Source organism: Lepus europaeus, chromosome 3 (genome assembly GCF_033115175.1).
Source record: "Lepus europaeus isolate LE1 chromosome 3, mLepTim1.pri, whole genome shotgun sequence".
Classification (NCBI taxonomy): domain Eukaryota; kingdom Metazoa; phylum Chordata; class Mammalia; order Lagomorpha; family Leporidae; genus Lepus; species Lepus europaeus.
Window position 1 is genome coordinate 53,556,705 of NC_084829.1, and position 18,835 is coordinate 53,575,539.

The 18,835-nt window shown below is 45.8% G+C and overlaps 1 protein-coding gene across 3 annotated transcripts in view; it reads right to left on the reverse strand.

Moving 5' to 3' along the window:
- Positions 1-16,838, reverse strand: part of ELOVL5 (ELOVL fatty acid elongase 5) — a 97,366-nt gene extending 80,528 nt beyond the window's left edge. For 2 of the 3 annotated variants that reach the window (XM_062186285.1, XM_062186287.1), the window contains exon 1: positions 16,714-16,837. The gene's annotated coding sequence lies outside the window, so the exon portion shown is untranslated. Of the gene's footprint in view, positions 1-16,713 lie in introns of all 3 variants that reach the window. The other variant, XM_062186288.1, reaches the window with a different exon arrangement.
- Between the last annotated feature and the right edge of the window lie 1,997 nt (positions 16,839-18,835).

Consider the following 18,835-nt stretch of genomic DNA (forward strand, 5'->3'; position numbering starts at 1 on the left):
GGTATACAGGGTTTCTCACTGGAGAAATGTAAAGAAAGGGCAAAACTAATCATGACCAATGTCACCCATCCTACATGCCAATCCCAGCCTCAAGGGCCTGTATCTATCTACGTGCCCTTCCTCTCCCCCTACACAGGATACTTCTGAACCCTAAACTCAACAAGCCAATCACCGAATTCATTACTTTTCCCTCCTAACTGGCTGTTCCTCTGACTCTATTATTTCTGTTACTAGCCCCATAACTTCCCCAGGAATCCAGCCCTGGAAGCAGGCTAGACTTTTCCCCCTACACTGGACAGCAGGCCCGTTAGCTTTCAGGTCTGTTCTTGGCTCTGCAATTTTGGTCACCCATCCCCAACACATCATCCTCTTCGGTCTTGGCCCTCTGCCCTCCAAATTCCTGCCCATTTCCTCCTCCCACCAGACGCATTACTACTTAACACTGATGCTCAGTCGGTCTGAGATGTCCTTTCTGTCTGCTCCCACTGCAATCTACACCTCCCTAGGCCTCATCGCTGCATTGCTAAGGTCTGTTCATGTTGGCAGTGTCCTCCACCAGACTCCAAGCTCCAGCAGATCCAGTGGGGACCGTCAATCTTGTTCACCAGCTGTGGTACAGACTGCTGGTTGTTGCTCAGACTCCTGACATAGTAGCATGGCTTTTAGCTGCACACAGCTTTTGAGAATCAAGATGAGGAGTCACAGTGAGGTGCAGTGGGTTAAGCCGCCACCTGCAGCACTGGGATCCCATATGGGCACCAGCTGGAGTTCTGGTTGCTGCACTTTTGATCCAGCTCCCTGCTAATGCACCTGGAAAAGCAGCAGAAGATGGCCCAAGTGCTTGAGCCCTTGCCACCCATGTGGGAATTCTACCCACCTAGATCGGAGTTCCAGGTTCCTGTCTTGGGCCTGGCTCAGCCATGGTGGTCGTGGCCACTTGGGGAGTGAAGCAGCAGACAGAAGGTCTCTCTCTAACTCTGCCTTTCAAATAAGTAAAATGAATCTTTTAAAAGAGAGATGAGATTTCCCAGCCTCTTGGAGCTTTATTTAAAATTTAAAAAATTTTTTTTTATTTGACAGAGCTAGACAGAGAGAGACAGGGAGAAAGGTCTTCCTTCCGTTGGTTCATCCCCCAAATCGTTGCCACAGCTGGCGCTGCGCTGATCCAAAGCCAGGATGTGTGGCCTCTTGGAGCCACACATTTAAGTTCTGGCCAAAAAGATGCAAATAAAACCGTACAGGGAGAATTTCTATGAATGCCCCTAAGAGAACACACCATTAATGCTTCTGCTTTGTCTCTTCCATCCTCTTGCCTGGAAGATTGGGGGGGGGGGGGGTGTGTCACACTCTTAGGTCTTATGTACAGTGAGTTATAAGGAGCTTGGCAGGGTTCCATCAGCTCTGGATGACCTTTCTTGGGTGATGCATTTCTCCTTTGTTTTGAAATCCCAAAATTGGAGCCATTATAATTTTGGGATCCCATGCAGCTGAATCTAATAGCAACATATATAACCATATTGGCAGTATCAATAATTATCTATTGGTTCAAGTACACACCTCTGTGGTGGAATGAGGTGAAAATGTCATATCAAGATGGCCGCTGAGGTTAAAGTTCATGCCAAGATGGCCGCTGAGGTGAAAAGGTCATGCCAAGATGGCCACTGACAACAGAAACTGCCTGGCAACAGGCCGTGATTGGATGGCTTCAGAAACCACATGACAACAGAGGAAACCACATCACAACAGAGCCTGACTGACGGCAGGCCGTGATTGGGTGGTTTCAGAAACTGGCGACAAGAGCCTGACTGGCAACAGGCTGTGATTGGATGGCTTTGGAAACTGCCTGGCAACAGGCTGTGATTGGTTGGGGCATAGACCGCCCCTTGACCGGATTGGCTGATCTTGGCTACATAAGCTGTTGTACTAACTCAAATAAACGAGTCTGCGGGCTGCTCGCCTCAAGCCTGCTTTCACCCGACTCCCGGGGTCTGTGTGTTGACTCCGCACCTCTTGCCCCCACCATGCTGCTCCTCTCAGAAACGAATCCACCACAACATTGTTGAGAAATCAACTGCTACATACCTCATCTTCCCTATTGGATTATAATCTTTTATCTTCCTAATTGGACCGTTACATGTTTCTATAGGATCTACCTTTCTCAGCAGAGAATAGTACACAGAAATGCTCAACAGTGAGTATGAGTGACCAATGAAGTAATGGCCATGTGGCTACTAAAACAGATACACCCTGTCCAAACTTTAAGATCTATTTTAGCCTGGGCACCATGTTGCTGCCAACCAAAATCAAGTTTAAAAATATCTAAGGGGCCAGAGCTGTGGTATAGTAGGTTAAGCCTCCGCCTGTGGCACCAGTATCCCATATGGCCACCAGTTCATGTCCCAGCTGCTCCTCTTCCGATCCAGCTCTCTGCTTATGGCCTGGGAAAGCAGTAGAAGATGGTTTAAGTGCTTGGGCCCCTGTACCCACGTGGGAGACCTGGAAGAAGCTTCTGGCTCCTAGCTTCCATCTGGCCCAGCTCAGGCCATTGTAGTCATATGGAGAGTGGACCAGCAGATAGAAGATCTCTCTCTCTCTCTCTCTCTCTTTCTCTCCCTCCCTCCCTCCCTCCCTCCCTCTCAATTCTGCATTTTGAATAAATAAAATTTTAAATATTATCATGAAATAGCTGGGTTCCTATACACCAGAGTCTATTTCTTCTGGGGCACAGGCATCATCTTCCTGAAAGCTTAACAAGGTATATGCAAATAAGAAAGGCCCTTTTAAAAAAAAAAAAAAAAAAACAGCACGTGTAACCTCCACTCTGAACAGGTAGGAGGTCTAACCATTTGCATGGTCTGAAAGTTGTTGCTGTTTTACTCCCCTGGCCTGGGAAACCTGCCTGCTGGAGTCCCCTTGCCCAGGTAGGCTCCTCATTGTTGAAGTGTTCCCAGGCCAGGGAGGCACGCTCAGTTTCATACAACCACTAGCACAGGTTACAGAACTGAATTCTATGTGAAAGGTACTTATGCATTTATGATATATTCATGCAAGTAAGAGACACACTGCGTGCCAGACAGTAAGTAAGCACGCTCCAGACACTCTGCAAAGCACTATACAGGAAGAACCTCCTTTAATGCTTAGGACTCAAGAAAAGGAAAGCATGGGTCATCCTGATTTAAGAGTGAGGAAACAGGTACCTACAGGTTAGGTGTGAGGACCAAGGCCAAACAGCCAGCAAGCGGTGGGAACGTCCAATTCACATGGAGAGGACCAAAGGTAGGGTGTGAGGGTTTGAGTCTGAGGAAGAGAGCCTCCTTAGTGAGGATTTTGTTTTGCTTTTGTGTTGCTGTGGTTTTGCTGAGGGACAAGTGATGAGGAAGCCACTGAAGCTCAAGCCCTGCAGAGCATGGATGGAAGCTGGCAAGGCACACTCGCGCAATGCCAGCCTTGTGTGTTCAGGGTGAAAGCTGGTCGCGTGCCCCTTGCCTGCCTCATGGCACTGGATTATGGGAATAAATGAAGCTTTCAAAGTAGCCTGCAATGATCCTATAAACATTCCAGAACACCACTCTTCTCTGTCAATAGAGTAGGGACCAGAACACAGAGAGGACAGAAAGGCATAGGGAGAAACTGTAGTAATCCAGGGTGTAGGGCAGTATTTTGCGGAAAACAGGAATTGAAAGTTTATTTTGGAAAAAAAAAAAAAAAAAAAAACCTGAAATCCTTGAATATTTTTCTCCTAAGATGCATTTCATTAACTTTCTTAAGACCTCTTATATGTATGAACTTTAGAACTTTTTGTACCTAATAAAGATCTTTTATTGTAATTTGAAATTTCTATTTATTTTATTTCAAAGGCAGAGAAACAGAGAGAGAAGACAGAGATCCTTCATCTACTAGTTCACTCTCTAAATGTTAACAGCCCAGGCTGAAGACAGGTGCCTAAAACTTAATCCACATCTCCCAAGTGGGTGGCAGGAATCTGACTTCTTAAGCCATCACTTGCTGCCTCCCAGGGTGTACACTAGCAAGAATCAAGAGGTGGCTGGCGCCACGGCTCAATAGGCTAATCTTCCGCCTGCGGCGCTGGCACAGCGGGTTCTAGTCCCGGTCGGGGCGCCGGATTCTGTCCCGGTTGCCCTTCTTCCAGGCCAGCTCTCTGCTGTGGCCAGGGAGTGCAGTGGAGGATGGCCCAAGTGCTTGGGCCCTGCACCTGCATGGGAGACCTGGAGAAGCACCTGGCTTCTGGCTTCGGATCAGCGCAATGCACCGGCCACAGCGTGCCGGCCGCGGCGGCCACTGGAGGGTGAACCAATGGCAAGGGAAGACCTTTCTCTCTGTCTCTCTCTCTCTCACTGTCCACTCTGCCTGTCAAAAAAAAGTAAAAAAAAAAAAAAAAAAGAATTAAGAGGAGAGCGGAGATTCACACCCAAGTATTCTGATATGCAATATGAGCATCCCAAATAGTGGCTTAATCCACTATGCCACAATGCCCACCCCAAACATCATTTAAATCCATTTTTCCAAAAATTTTTTGAAGCGACAATATACTGGGAGTACTGGAACCATGGGGTTAGGGTGCCTAGGAAGGACTGGCTCAGAGGGACTGAAAGGAACCTGAACAAATAGCACATGATGACTAACAGTTGGAGGGAGTAGTGTAGAAGGTAGATGATGAGAGAAAAGGACCCAAGCACTGCTTCCATCCAGCTTGATAGCTTGGACAAACTGATGGACACTAGTACACCTGACCATGCTGGTCAATAGAAGAGGTTTGTTGGAGGCATCCATACCAACTAAGCTGATGAGAAGTTACGAAGTTATGCCTCTGGAGTGCAGAAGAAAGGGGTGGTTAGACATAATATCTGAGATGGACAATGGATAGTCCAGTGGATACTGGAGTTCATGGGCAAGGAACCCTCCAGTGAGATTTGGTCTTCCAACAGCAATTCACAAGGATGATCTAAATCTTGAACTTTGAAAGGCCTTTTCAAATATGCCAGTCCCTTTTCTCAAAAAGATGATGAATTTTATACCACTGCTCAATGCAAAACACCTATCGTGCTGTCAGTGAGGTCATGGCCAACCTCCTTTAGGGTTACTGAGCCCATTCCAAACCCTGTCACTCTTTGCAAAGTGAGCTGGTATGAAACTAAAACCACCACAGTATTTACAGCATTTTCCTAGGGACAAGGAAACCCTGAGATATTGTCTTTTGGGGGCTTTTGGGAGAAGCTCCATCTATTTCACAGAGCAACTACCTTCTTGGGTGAAGCATACTTTCAGAGAAAACAGACAAGGGCCAAAGCAGATAATGCACATCAAGATACTATGCATGCCTTTCACTGTTCCCTTTGAGATTTAATTTAAAGAGGCTGGGCACTACTTCAATCATATTTTAAACACATAAAGCAACAGAGTGCAATTACAAATAGCTGGAAGACACATATTCACGAGACTCCTAAGCAACATTTTCTTCTATGGGCAGTCACTTATAATTCTTATTTGATTGCAGTCACTTAACTGATGTGATTACTTGAATATTCAAAATAAATTATCATGTTCTCCAAACTAATTTATGCAAAACTTATAAAGGCAGTGCTACAGCCCAAGTTGAGCACAAACAACTGATATAGTTAGCAACCCCCAAAGAGAAAATGTCTTCAAAGATTTTAATTCAAACTTGTGTACCATAAATAAGGCATGAAACATGAAAACATATCTTTTCTTAAACTCAATCTAAACACCCACATTTTATAACTGTTGTTTGGGTGTGGGAGTGAATGAAGAGAGGGAGAAGGCAGTGTTGAAGTGTGTAAAAGAGGGGAGAAAAGCCTGTTTATAATGTGGCATTCTTTTTCAAAAAGCAAATACAAGTAATCATGTATTCATCTCTTCTATATATAAGACTGTGTCTAAAGCAAACAGTTGTTTCATCACCTGGTCAGACTCCATGTTAATGTATAAGCCATCCTGTGAATTCTGATTCTCTTGTTTAGGAATTATGGTACTCCTAGCCATCAGACCTAGTGACCCACACCCAGAAATAAAACTCAGTTCTGAAACAGTCTAAGAACCCCCATAACTGAAGGTGATGGGCAATATCTGTACAGCCTACAGATACAGACAGCAGCCCCACACGATGGGGCTTGTATAAGAATAATCTTCAGGGCTGGCACTGTAGGGTAGCAGGTAAAAGCTGCCCACACGGGCGCTGGTTCAAGTCCCGGCTGTTCCACTTCCGATATAGCTCTCTGCTATGGCCTGGGGAAGCAGTAGAAGACGGCCCAAGTCCTTGAGCCCCTGCACCCACGTGGGAGACCTGGAGAAAGCTCCTGGTTCCTGGCTTCAGATCGATGCAGCTCTGGCCATTGCGGCCAATTGGGGAGTGAAACAGCAGATGGAAGGCCTCTCTCCCTCCCTCTCTCTCTCTCTCTCTCTCTCTCTCTCTGTGTAACTCTGACTTTCAAATAAATAAATAAATCTTTTTAAAAAAAGAATTTCTAAAAACAAATCTGCAGAGTATTCTACTGCTCAGATGTTGTAAAACTCAAGACATTTATCCTACTGACTCCCAATCTTCTGCTATTATAAAAAAATGCCTCAATAAACATCCTATCCAATGGATCTTTTACCATGTGAATCAAATTAAGTGATGGTTCCATTTACCTTTCACTTAAACCACTAGTGTTTCTAACATCCTGCAGTATTCGCACGGGAACTTTCACCTCCAAGTTCTAGATAGGACCTGAAGTCTTGAGGACGTACCTGAGCCCAGACAGCCCAAAGTGACAGAGCTGGAATTCCACACAGTGTGTTGTGGCTGCTAATCCAAAAGGCATCATCTTTAACCTACTTTCTACAGCTTTCCTCACTAAAGGCAGCACAGCAGATGCCCTTTGATTTCATATCAGATGCATAACAAATATTCAGAAATTGTCAGAAGCAAACTCAAATTTTCACAGAGGTGCATTATCAGCTAACAAATACAGCAAACAGAGGTGTCAACAACTTCTGCAAATATGAATGTAATTTATTTCTTCTGCCAAAGACTGAAGCAGAGGGACCCTGAACACTATCCCTGGGGACATATAACCCACTGCCAAACTCCCAGGGAAGCAAATGAACAATTATTGAATTTGGTATCATGAGAACTATCCTTTGGGGAGGGAGAAATTCACAACAGCTCACCTTGCTGTAGCTTTTGCTGTGTGTCAAGACACAGAGGGAACAAGTAACTTGGAGCTCAAGAACTCAGATAAAGCACATCAGCACCAGCACCTGGATGGTCAATTCTCTAGTGTGGCTTTCATGAAGTCTGTTTAGTATGAGTTTATAAGAGATGGGCTCCGACAGGACCACACTGTGGACCCAGGCAACAGGGAGGGGACAAAGGGGAACATAATATCAATGAGACTCACAAGCACAGCAGGTGACAGCATTAGCAGGATAGTTCATGGAAAATGGAATTAAATAATTAGTTTATTTGGTGCAAAAACCCCTGAAATTCATGCATAGTTTTCTCATAGTATACATTTCCATGACCTTGAACATCTGTTGCATAACTCTGAGAATTACAGCTAAAAATCACAAAATGATTACTATCCCAATCAGGGAAAGCATGCCAGTCTCAGTACTAATGATTTTTTTTTTGCCATTAAAAGAAGTTTTATTACTTACAGTTCAAAGAGGAAGGGCCACACCACACAGGCAAGGCCACACAGGGAAGTACTAGGGTCAGTTAGGGGCCAGAGGGAGTGAAGGAGTGAAACTGAGTCCCTAAACAGTGCCTTGAATGCAGGCACTAGAAACCATCAGGCCGCAGTCTGCTAGCCTCCCTCCCTTAGCTTGAAGTCTAAAAAGCTGAAATAGAAACTTCCTGAGTCCTAGTCAGCATGAAGACAGCAAACAAAAAGTACAGAAGTCTAACTGAAGATATGTATGCTTGCAATCCCAAGCATACATCAGACAGAACTGGGCGGGGGAGGGGGAGGAGAAGAGTGGGAATTTAGTCTTTCTAAAAACTCACCAAGTATGAATATTTTAAATCCAGACCACACAATCTTAAAAGCCAATGCCCACAAGTCACCTAAAAATGTTCTCAGGGAAGAAGCATGGCAGCAGGAACCCCCAAGGGACCCAGAAAGTTTGGCAATGGTAACATTTATGGTTTGAAATCGGGGTTGGATGTTACGCATTCCTGTTACAGACACTCAAAATTAGATCAGGTTGGTTTCTTGAACAATTCATTCTGTTAGGTCAGAACATCTTAAAGAGAAAAGCAGCAGCTGTTTGCTTTGGTAATTGTCAATTTCCAACACTAATTCTGACACAGACCTTTGTAGACCCAAATGATCTCAATTTTCATTCTCTGTTCCTGGCCAAACAGAAACAAAGGATTTGTTCTTGGCAAAGATGAAAAAAAAATTAATCTTCATTTAAAAAAAAAGAAAGAGAGAGAGAGATCAATGCCCAGGGTAGACTTTCTTATGCTTAGTAGTAAGTTAGGCCAAGAAACCACAGTAGCCGGGTTCTTTTACAGGAATGGGGCACCTTCCTGAAACAGCCATGCCTTCTAGTCTTCTCCCATTATTTGCATTTTAATAAACAGACAAATCTGCAAGTGCTTTATTCTAATCCTGTATCATGAGGCTATGTATATTTTAATAACTCTTATGTGAGCCAAGGTATACTGGCTAATGGAAAGATCCCAGGGGCTTTGGTTGTTACCCGTGGCTCTGCCAGCAGTTGGTTTCAGGAGCTTTTGCAATACTGGGGCTTTCCTTCTCTCTCCAATGAAACTTCACTGAAAGGTGGGTATGCACATCCTGATTTCAGTAATACTAAAATGCAGAAAGGTGTCTAATTGTAAGTTGTGTGTCTTCCCAGATGTTAAAAATGTGAAAAGCTGTCTGAGAATGGATAAGATATTGTAGAAACATGGACTTGCAAAAGGGCAGCCAAAAAAGTGGATAAGGGGCCAGTGAAGTGGCGCAGTGGCGCAGTGGGTTAGGCCACCACCTACAGCACACACAACCCATAGGGGCCCTGGGGTTCCAGTCTCAGCTGCTCCACTGCCAATCCAGCTCCTGGCTAATGTGCCTGGGAGGACAGCAGAGGATAGTCTAAGTGCTTGGGCCCCTGCATCCTCGTAGGAGACCCAGATGAAGCTCCTCTCTCCTGGCTTTAGCCTGGTCCAGCGATTGCTGTGACCATTTGGGGAGTGAACCAGAAAATGGAAGATACTTCTCTCTCTCTATTTCTCTCTCTCCTTCCTTCACTTCCTTCCTCCCTCCCTCCAACTCTGCCTTTCAAATAAAATAAATCTTTAAAAAAAAAAGTGGCCAAGACAGAGTCCGACCATGAAGAGGAGAAATCTAGATTAGAGAGAAAGAGATGGCTTTTCTAGGTATCTGTCTGGGCTGTCAGGACAATTTCCATCTGCTTATAAAGCTTCCCCCTCTCCTTGCAACACCATGTTTCTTCTATACCCAGTCTTAGAGCATCCTTCCTTGTCAGCCCTGGAATCCACTGGTCTTCAGGTTCTATCCTGGACACAACCTCCTACATTTTGCTCTCTCTCCAATCTGGGCTCATGGTTAGGTCTCTGGTCAGGCCTTACCACTGCCCCAGACACCTCTAATGGCCTCCCAGCCCCTCTCCACTCTCCTAGCCTCTGTCCACACCAATCCATCCTATATACTATGATGAGACTCCTATTTCTGGAACGCAGCACTCATCATGCACCTGTTCTAGTTCAAAAGCTTAGTGCTATTCTGTTGCCAAACACCTCAGGAGAGTGAGCAGGCTAGGGTTTCAAGACAATCTGGGCTGGGATGCTCTACGACCTTGGGCAATTGTCTAAGCTTCTCAGAGTCTCCACTTCCTCACCTGTAAAGTACAAATGCTTCAGAACCAACTAACAACTGAGATGAATCCTCCCAGTGTTCAATGACACACACTAACTCAACAGAAGTTTGCTATTATTATAATAACTTCCACCCTATCAGCTTCAGCCAACTGGACTACTTTCTTTCTACCCGATAATTCTACACTTGCTTGCTCTTTAAATTCCCTCTGATTTAAAATGCATATACTGCTTTCAATGTCAATTAAAATTCCTCTATGAAATATAAGGCTGTGGCTCAGCAGGCTAAAGCCATGCCCTGTATCCAATGCGGCCACCAGTTGTTCCATTTCCAAGCTAGCTCCCTACTAATGCACCTGGGAAAGCAGTGGAAGATGACCTAGTTGCTTGGGTCCCTGCACTTCCCTGGGAGACCTAGAAGAAGCTCCTAGCCCCTGGCTTTGGATTGGCCCAGTCCTGGCTGTTATGGCCACTTGAAGAGTCATCCAGCGGATGGAAGATATCTCTGTCTCTCCTTCTTTCTCTAACTCTGCCTTTCAAATAAATAAACACATATTTTTAAAAAGAGAGAGATAAGGCTGAAGAAGCCAAATGTTGATTCATTTCTGTTGCATCTAGTCCAGTCATCTGTTCACAGCGCTGACATTCTGGAGGTCCATATAATGGTCACTGTAGCTAACTTTCTCCTGTTCGAGCTTGCCCTCCCTGAAGGCGTTATAGCCAACATGACTGGGTAGGATTTAACTCCTCACTTTTCCAGCTTGAGGATAGTCCCAGGTTATCAACTTTCCACTGTTCCAGTTAGTGCTTCAAGTAACCAAGGCTAAGTTAATCACTTCAAGACCAAGAAGACTCTTTGGAAGGTGGTAGGAAGGGAAGTTCCTATGTGTAATTATGTGGGGTAGAGGAGGGATGTTCAGACAATTCCTGGCAGTCATCTTGCAAAAATCAGCCTAAGGACAACTAACATCTGGAAGGACTTCTGAGAAATGGGACAAAAATCTTGCCCTGAGGACTGTCCAGGACAGGTACACAACTAAGCCTATCTGAGTCAGATATTCTGTTTCTTGCACCAAAAGCATTCTTACCCATTTATAAGGTATATAAGGACTCATATGTCCAACATGGATAGCACTGCCATAAAGCTTTCCCAGAAGGAGGCTGCCAAGTGCCCCAGAAATCTGCTTCTGATTCCCTTTGGTCCAAGATGCAGATTAATTTGGGAACTAAAAAGTTTAAAGAGCAAAACAAATCAGGAGGTCCTTTAGAATATCCAGAACTGTGTCATTTGTCTTTATACCTAACCTACCACCCACACACACTCATTAAATACATACTGGTTAAACAAACTACACCATGTTAGATATTTAAGAGGTGTTTCCAAATACATGATTCTTAAAATTTATAGAAGGCATTGGACCTTCTGGTAAATGTTTTCTTAACTTGTTATCTAATGGTTGAAACGGTTTGCTAAGTAATCATGTAATATTGCTATTGTCAGCAAGTGATCTAGGACTTGCTCCCTCATTTCTCTATCCTAAGCCCAACTTGTTCTTTCATTTCTCTATTCTCCTCAAGGTAGGAAACTAATTCTATTATGAAGGAATCTGTAGGATGCACAATTTAATCTTTAGACCTTATAAAAGAGATGGCTAACATTTTTCTGGAATAGCATAGCCAAAATAAGAGCTTAAATAATAATCTCATAGCTAGATTTACTTCGCCATCAGCGAAGTATACAGTAAGTAGAAAAAACCTCCCTTTCAGACCAAAGGGAAAGAAAGTTTTAAAGTGAGAATATAATTTTCCTCATGGGCATTGTCTACCTTAGAAAAACTACTACAGAACATGCCTGTGACTATAGACTTGTAGTTCAGGCCACCGAAGATTAGAGATGGGAAACGGGCACTCCCTTGACTTGCATCCTCTGGTCTGCTTTAACACAAACCAGGAGGAAAAGAAAGCTAGGCATCAGAAGCAATGGGTGGCAGGCCTATTAATGGCTGATCTGTACAGTGATCTGCCCTCAAGGAGACCCAACAGGCCAGTCCACTGCAGTGGCTTTCAATGTGGTAAGCCTGGGCTTCAGCAGAAGTCAGCTTGTGAAGAGCCCTGGCAGCTCTGCCAAGAGTTGGATCACTGGAAATGGACCTGCCCTGGAGTCGAAGGATACCCAGGTCAGAGCCACAGATCTTATTGGCTCTAAGCTATCAGGTTCTATTTGCCTCTCCATCAGAAAACTTAATTGTAGCTTAGACAGCACCTTTCTTAGCTCCTCTAATAATGACTCTGTCCTTTGTTCTAGACCCTGTCTAGTGCACTTGGGCCTCATTGCTTCGTAATCATAACCTCTACTCTACCTCCAATGGCTCTACTCCCAACCTATGTGTACTGATGGTCCTCTTCCCCACTTAATGCTGTACAATTGTTCAGACCTGGTAAATGCCACTCTTAGGATCATTGGTTACTATCCTAACCCTGTCTTTTATGACCTTGTCTAAATATGATCAGAGTCGGTGAACTCATAAGGCTTCCATAGCCTTGGCAACTCATGATGACAGCCTAGGGTGGTTACTGGCACCATAAACTATAGAGTGTCAATTTGTTGGGTCAACAACAGGAGTCACTGTGCACTTGCTCCTCATGTGGGATCTCTGTCCTTAATGTGCTGTACATTGTGATTTAATGCTATAACTAGTACTTAAACACTATGTTTCAGTTTGTGTTTCTATGTGGGTGCAAACTGTTGAAATCTTTATACTAAATTGATCTTCTGTATATAAAGTGAATTGAAAAATCTTGAGGGGAGAGGGAGCGGGAGAGGGGAGGGTTGCAGGTGGGAGGGAAGTTATGGGAGGGGGAAGCCATTGTAATCCATAAGCTGTACAGTGGAAATTTATATTCATTAAATAAAAGTTAAAAAAAAATAAATACATGCTCAATAACTGAAAAGTCAATAAATTAATAACAATAATGAGTTCATATGGGCTAAAAAGAAGGGGAACAGACTTTAGGTGGACTTGAGATAACAAAATGATAATCTTGTGTGGATTATTAGGGCACAATGCTAGATTTCTAAGATACGGAGTAACAGGGTTAGATCTATGGCACAAAGTACATTGGGCAAATGATCTAGCCCCGTGAGCATACATGAATAAGCAGGAAACTTGCAGGAGACAAGAGCTATGTGGTATCTTCAATAAGTCTGAGGAAAACACATCATTAAAAGCTACGTACAGCACTCTGGCCTCAGAATCAGCCCTTAAGGCACTCGGATCCGGCTTAAAAGCCTTTGAGAGTTTCTCAGGCATGGAAAGCCAAGACACTGTGGCAAGAAAAATGACCTAAAATGAAAGATCTCTGTGAGTGAGATCCCAGCTTTGGAAAAGAACAGGCCATCAAAGGGCATACCTTTCTCTGAAGGGAGCAGAGAACTTCCACTTTGATTATGGCCTTATCTAAATAAGGTCGGAGCTTGTGAACTCAAGAGGCTTCCATAGCTTTGGCAGCTCATGACAAGAGCCCCAGGTGATTACTGATGTCACAAATAAGAGTGTCAATTGTTAAATCAACAACGGGAGTCAGTGAGCACTTGCTCCCCATGTAGGATCTCTGTCCTTAATGTGTTTGTTGTACTATGGGAATTAACAGTAAAACTAGTACTCAAACAGTACTTTATACTTTGTGTTTCTGTGTGGGTGCAGCCTGTTGAAATCTTTACTTAGTATATACTAAGTTGATCTTCTGTATATAAACATAATTGAAAATGGATCTTGATGAAGAATGGGATGGGAGAGGGAGTGGGAGATGGGATGGTTGAGGGTTGGAGGGAGGTTATGGGGGGAAAAAACCGCTATAATCCAAAAGTTGTACTTTGGAAATTTATATTTATTAAATAAAAGTTTTTAAAAAAGCTATGCGCAGATTTCAAAAATTTTGGCACCAAAAAAATCTTCTAATTCTGTTTTTTAATTAACTTTCTAAAGTATCCTCAAATGTGAATTTGGGCAAGTCACTTGGCATCTATAGCCCTCTGTTCTCAAAAAAAAAGGGGGGGGGGGGCGGCACCGTGGCTCACTTGGTTAATGCTCCGCCTGCGGTGCCAGCATCCCACATGGGAGCCGGATTCTGTCCCGGTTGCTCCTCTTTCAGTCCAGCTCTCTGCTGTGGCCCGGGAGGGCAGTGGAGGATGGCCCAAGTGCTTGAGCGCCTGCACTCGCATGGGAAGCCAGGAGGAAGCACCTGGCTCCTGGCTTGGGATCGGTGCAGGGCAGGCCGTGGTGGCCATCCGGGGAGTGAACCAATGGAAGGAAGACCTTTCTTTCTGTCTCTCTCTTTCACTGTCTATAACTCTACCTGTCACATAAATTAAAAAAAAAAAAATTAAAAAAAAAGACATAGGAGATAAAACTTCTCACAGGGATGTCATAAGGATCATGTGTGGAAAGCAGTTGTCTGTATCTGCAGATTCTGCACCAAATGCTGCTGGCTGAGACACGTGAGCAACTTAATGGTTACTCATTGATAGCTGAAGCATGGAAAGGCTCAGAGATGTAACCGAAAAATTACAAAATTCCTCAGGGAAGGGCAAATAAGTGGATGGAGAAAGAAAAATGCAGAACTGTCTACTTACACACTCCACTATCTACTTAGGCACCAAAGTCACCCTCAAGGAAGGCAAACACAGTATGGCTGTGATTTTATGTAATTCAAGTTGGAAATAAGACATCCAAGGACAGGACAGTCACCTCTGGAAGCAGGAAGACAAACAATAATTACAGAGACAACAAAAGAACAGGTACTGAAAACAAGACACTTGTAAACATGAATCATCCAAAAATGAAGTCTCTAACCAAAAAGCAGCTCTGTTGATTGCCAAAAGAGAGAAGGAGACATTTATCAAGCCAACATTTGGCAGACCCACGCTGGGCTCTTTCATTTCTATCATCTCTCGAAATTCATGGGGGCAGGGGTGTTCAGACAGTCATCTTGCAAAATCAGCCTAAGGACAACTAACATCTGAGAGGACTTCTGAGAAAGCAACAAGGAGCCCCCATTTACAGACAAGGAAACTGAGTTAGGGGGTGACAACACTGTCTGAAGCCAGGAAATACTTTTCTTGAAAAATGTGACCACCAGATTCGAATACGCTTTCTACTTTTCCTTCTCTGTAAAGTTCTAGCCTACACTTGGTAAAATCAGCCATCTGCAACCATCTACATTTTCCCTTTTGCCTTTGTTAGAATCGAAAGAGAAATGAAAATGCAAAAAAAAAAAAAAAGAGAGAGAAACAGTATAGTAAAAGTTCCAGGCAACGAGAAGTTATGATTCTGGGCTAAGAATCTAAAAAGCGAAAATGAGCACCATTTCTCTTTCAAAAGCAGAGCTGTCCTGAAGAATCCCAGGCTGACTAGGAAAGTGATCCACTTGACTCCAACCACAGTTGCAAAGCTAAAGTGTTGGCCACCGCCATCTAATGCAAAACCAGTTGGCTGTCTTTATCTATAGATGCTGCATCAAATGCTGCTTCCTGAGACGTGCAAGCAAAACAAGTGCACACCAACAGGTTACCTGCCAAGTGGTTAGGGGAATGAGTTTCAAAACCCAAGAAGCAACATTAGCTTTTCATACAACCCTACAGAGCACTTCCTGCCACGGTCCCGCTATTTAGAATAAAGAAATAAGGCTGCTCACTCCCCACAATTCCCCAGCAGCAGCTCTTGGCTCCCTAGTCCAGCTAATAAGTCATGCACAGGATTCGTCCAAGCTGGACCCGTCGCCTCCACCCCTCCTACCCTCTCCCCCCACCCCGGCCTTTTTTGCAAAACCCAGCCAAATGTATTCTCCAAATTTGCAGTCCAGGAACCCGGCGGTGATCTTAACTCACAATCGTGAGAAGGGGAACTACCAAGTGCAAGAGCACGGAACGGTTGCAAGGCAGTTCGGAAAGAACAACTCGCGCTCTAGTCACTGCTCCCTGCGCCTCGAGGTTGGGGGAGGGTGGTCTCGCTAGCGTGCAAACACGAAAAGGGCACTTTTTCTTAAAATTCGAAACACAACGCGCCCCACCGCTCGACTGGCCCAGGGCAGCTCCGGCGCCGCGCCTCCCAGCACGCCGGCCGCTCCCGCGCCCAGACTCCCTAAAAGGGCCGCCGGGTGGCCCTCCAGTCTCCGCCCTCTCGCCAGCCCACCGGCCTCATCCCTCCCCGAATACCGAGGGCTGCGGTTATCTGGTTTCAATAAAAACCGAAGAGGTCCGCGACTAGCGGGCCTCCCTCCGAGGGGCGGATGGAAGGTCCCGAAGGCTGACCGAGGCGGGGAGAAGAGGGCAAGGCCGGAGCGACGGATGCCTAAGCCGACCCGCGACCCCCGCACCAGGTCCCCAAACTCGCCTACGTCTCGTTTCCCCCACCCCCAACAAGGAAGGGCGGAGGGCGCTCGCAGAACCTCTCACCCGCGAGTGCACCCCGACGGGGCGGGAGGACTCGGGCGCGCCGAGCCCCATCCTTCTGCTCCCGTCCGGGCACAGCGTCGAGTCCCCGCGGCGTCCGTCAGCCCGGCCAAGAGCCCGCGCGCGGCTGCCGCCCGCCGAACAGGTGCGACAGCATCACGGCGGAGCTCCCGCGGCGCCCTCCTCGGCCTCGGCGCCGAGGGGCCGAGCCGTCCCCACGCCGGCCCGGCTGGCGGCCGCGGGGTGGAGCGCGGGCCACGCCGGCGGCTCTCGGTCCGCACCGCCGGGTCCGGGACCTAACGGCAGTTCGCCTCCCCGCTCCCCCGGGCGCGCGAACGTGGGTGTCATGGCGAGCGGCAGCCGCAGACGAAGTTTCCCGGAGCCGCCGGCTTACCTCCTGGCCCCAGGGGCAGCAGCAGCGACGCGGCGGCGGTAGCGGAGCGCCGGTGGCCAGCAGGAGCCTGGGAGGATGTCGGAGGGAGGCGCCGCGAGCGAGGATCCGCCGCGATGGGAAGAGGAAGGCGCCGGGTATCTACAATCAGAACGTGGGCTGACCGTGACGTCACAATGGCGCGGCCGGCCAATCGGGGCGCGAAGGATTAATCAAGCGCTATGATGTCATGTGGCCCCGCAGCCAATCGTGGGCCGGTAGAACTTTCGTGATTGTAAATTCCAGGATCCGATGCGGTGGGGAGCCGAGGCCGGGGTTGGTCCCCGCGGGTTCACGTGTCTCGCGGCGATTTTATCCCCCTTTCTTCCGAATAAGCCTGCGTGGAACCGAGAGCCTGCGCATTAGCGCCAGTGAAGTTCCCCTTGCGCTGAACTCTTTGATTCTTTTGATCCCAGTGGTGGCAGGAGTCGGTGGCCGCGTCTGGGCAGCCGCAGCCCGCCCTCCGAACGGCCTCCACGGTCCTGAAGGGGATGTAGGTCTTGGTTTTGCCTGAAAGGGTTAAATGCCTGCGGGAGACCACTGGAGGGAAGCAACAGCGACAACAAAAAAACACTCAAAACTTGCTGCAGCCTCAGCTCCCTTAGGACAGAGTTACCCTGTTGTTTTTCCTGGGCGTTTTTTTCTTTATTTGTCACTACCAGCTCCATTTCTGCTCTAGAAGTTACTCCAAAGACCTGTAAATGGAGGGAACGTGGTGGAGTGAGTGATGCTTTTTTCCAAGAGGCAGAGTCTGCATTTAAGACAAAAGAGGCTCAGGGCACGAGCAGAGGAGTCTTGCAGTTTTTCACCGATATTTGGACTTACCCAGATAAGGCCTTCATCCTATTTCAAGCGTCAGAAATTTAGCTTTCTTATGTCCTTCCTGCTGTATTTCTACTACACCGTGTTCACCCATCCGTCAGCCATTTAATGAAGGCAAATCTATTCTTTCACCGATTTACAGTCTGTTTATCACGTGCCAGTGTGTCCCAGGCACTGAGCTATTGTGTTGGATAATTTAAATGTCTTCGTCACAGATAATTGGTATTGTTGCCCATTTGCCCTTCAACTCTATAGACTGAATGTCTTCAGTTTACCAGACAATATATGCTAGGTGTTAGAAGTAAAGAAAACGAAAATACTTCAAGGGCCACCTCCACCTGTAAAATGACATACAGCTGGGAAAAATAATGCAGAGCGGTAAATGCTACAATAAAGTCCAAGAGTTACAGAACTTTGTTTCACTGGGCATGTGAAAAGCATAAGCTGGTGCCATAGAGATTTTGGTATCATATCTCCTTTGTTCTCTCTTCTTCCAACAGCTCAAAACCAGGGCTGGTGCAGCTGTCTGTCACCCTAAGTTCTGCCTTTCCGGGTTTAAAAGTTTAAGATTTTGTGTGGGATTCAAACACTCTCGAGTTTTATACCACAGTCAGTTGTTTGTATTGTATTCAATTGTCAGTTAAATGTTAAGCCCATGCTACTAAAATATCTGCATTTTTCTTTAATTATAGACATGTAACTTCAAGTTAATGTTAAATAGTAGATGACTTTTACTATAAAAATGAAGTTGTAATGTTTTCTTCCCATGGTATCTTTTCCATACCCTGTGGCTAATGGCTCATAGTTGACTGTTATCTTGGTTTCCATTATAGCATTGACAACTCTGCCTCATAGCTGTTTACTGTTTTATCTCACTCAATCTCTTGGGTGTATGTACTCCATTGTTTTGGGTTGTAAATTCCGTTGGAGGTTTATCTGTAGATTTTAGTGTGGTTCCCTCGGTTATGAATGAATGAATGAAGTCCCTCACCATCACCATCATCACCCTGGTGCTTCCATTCTCAGCTCCACATTCCAACTCTCAATCAGGTGGTCAAGTCCTAGGATTATTAAGTCCTCTCAAACATTAAGTTAATAAGATCATATTCTCATTCATCCCTCAGCCAGAGACTTAGGATTCCCAAGACATAAATATGTCGTTTGGAAGGAACTCCCCACTCCCCAATAGCTAACCGTACACCCTGGTGTGTGAACTAATATGACCATGGTAGAATCACTCCAGATTTCAGCGTCATGGCATTCA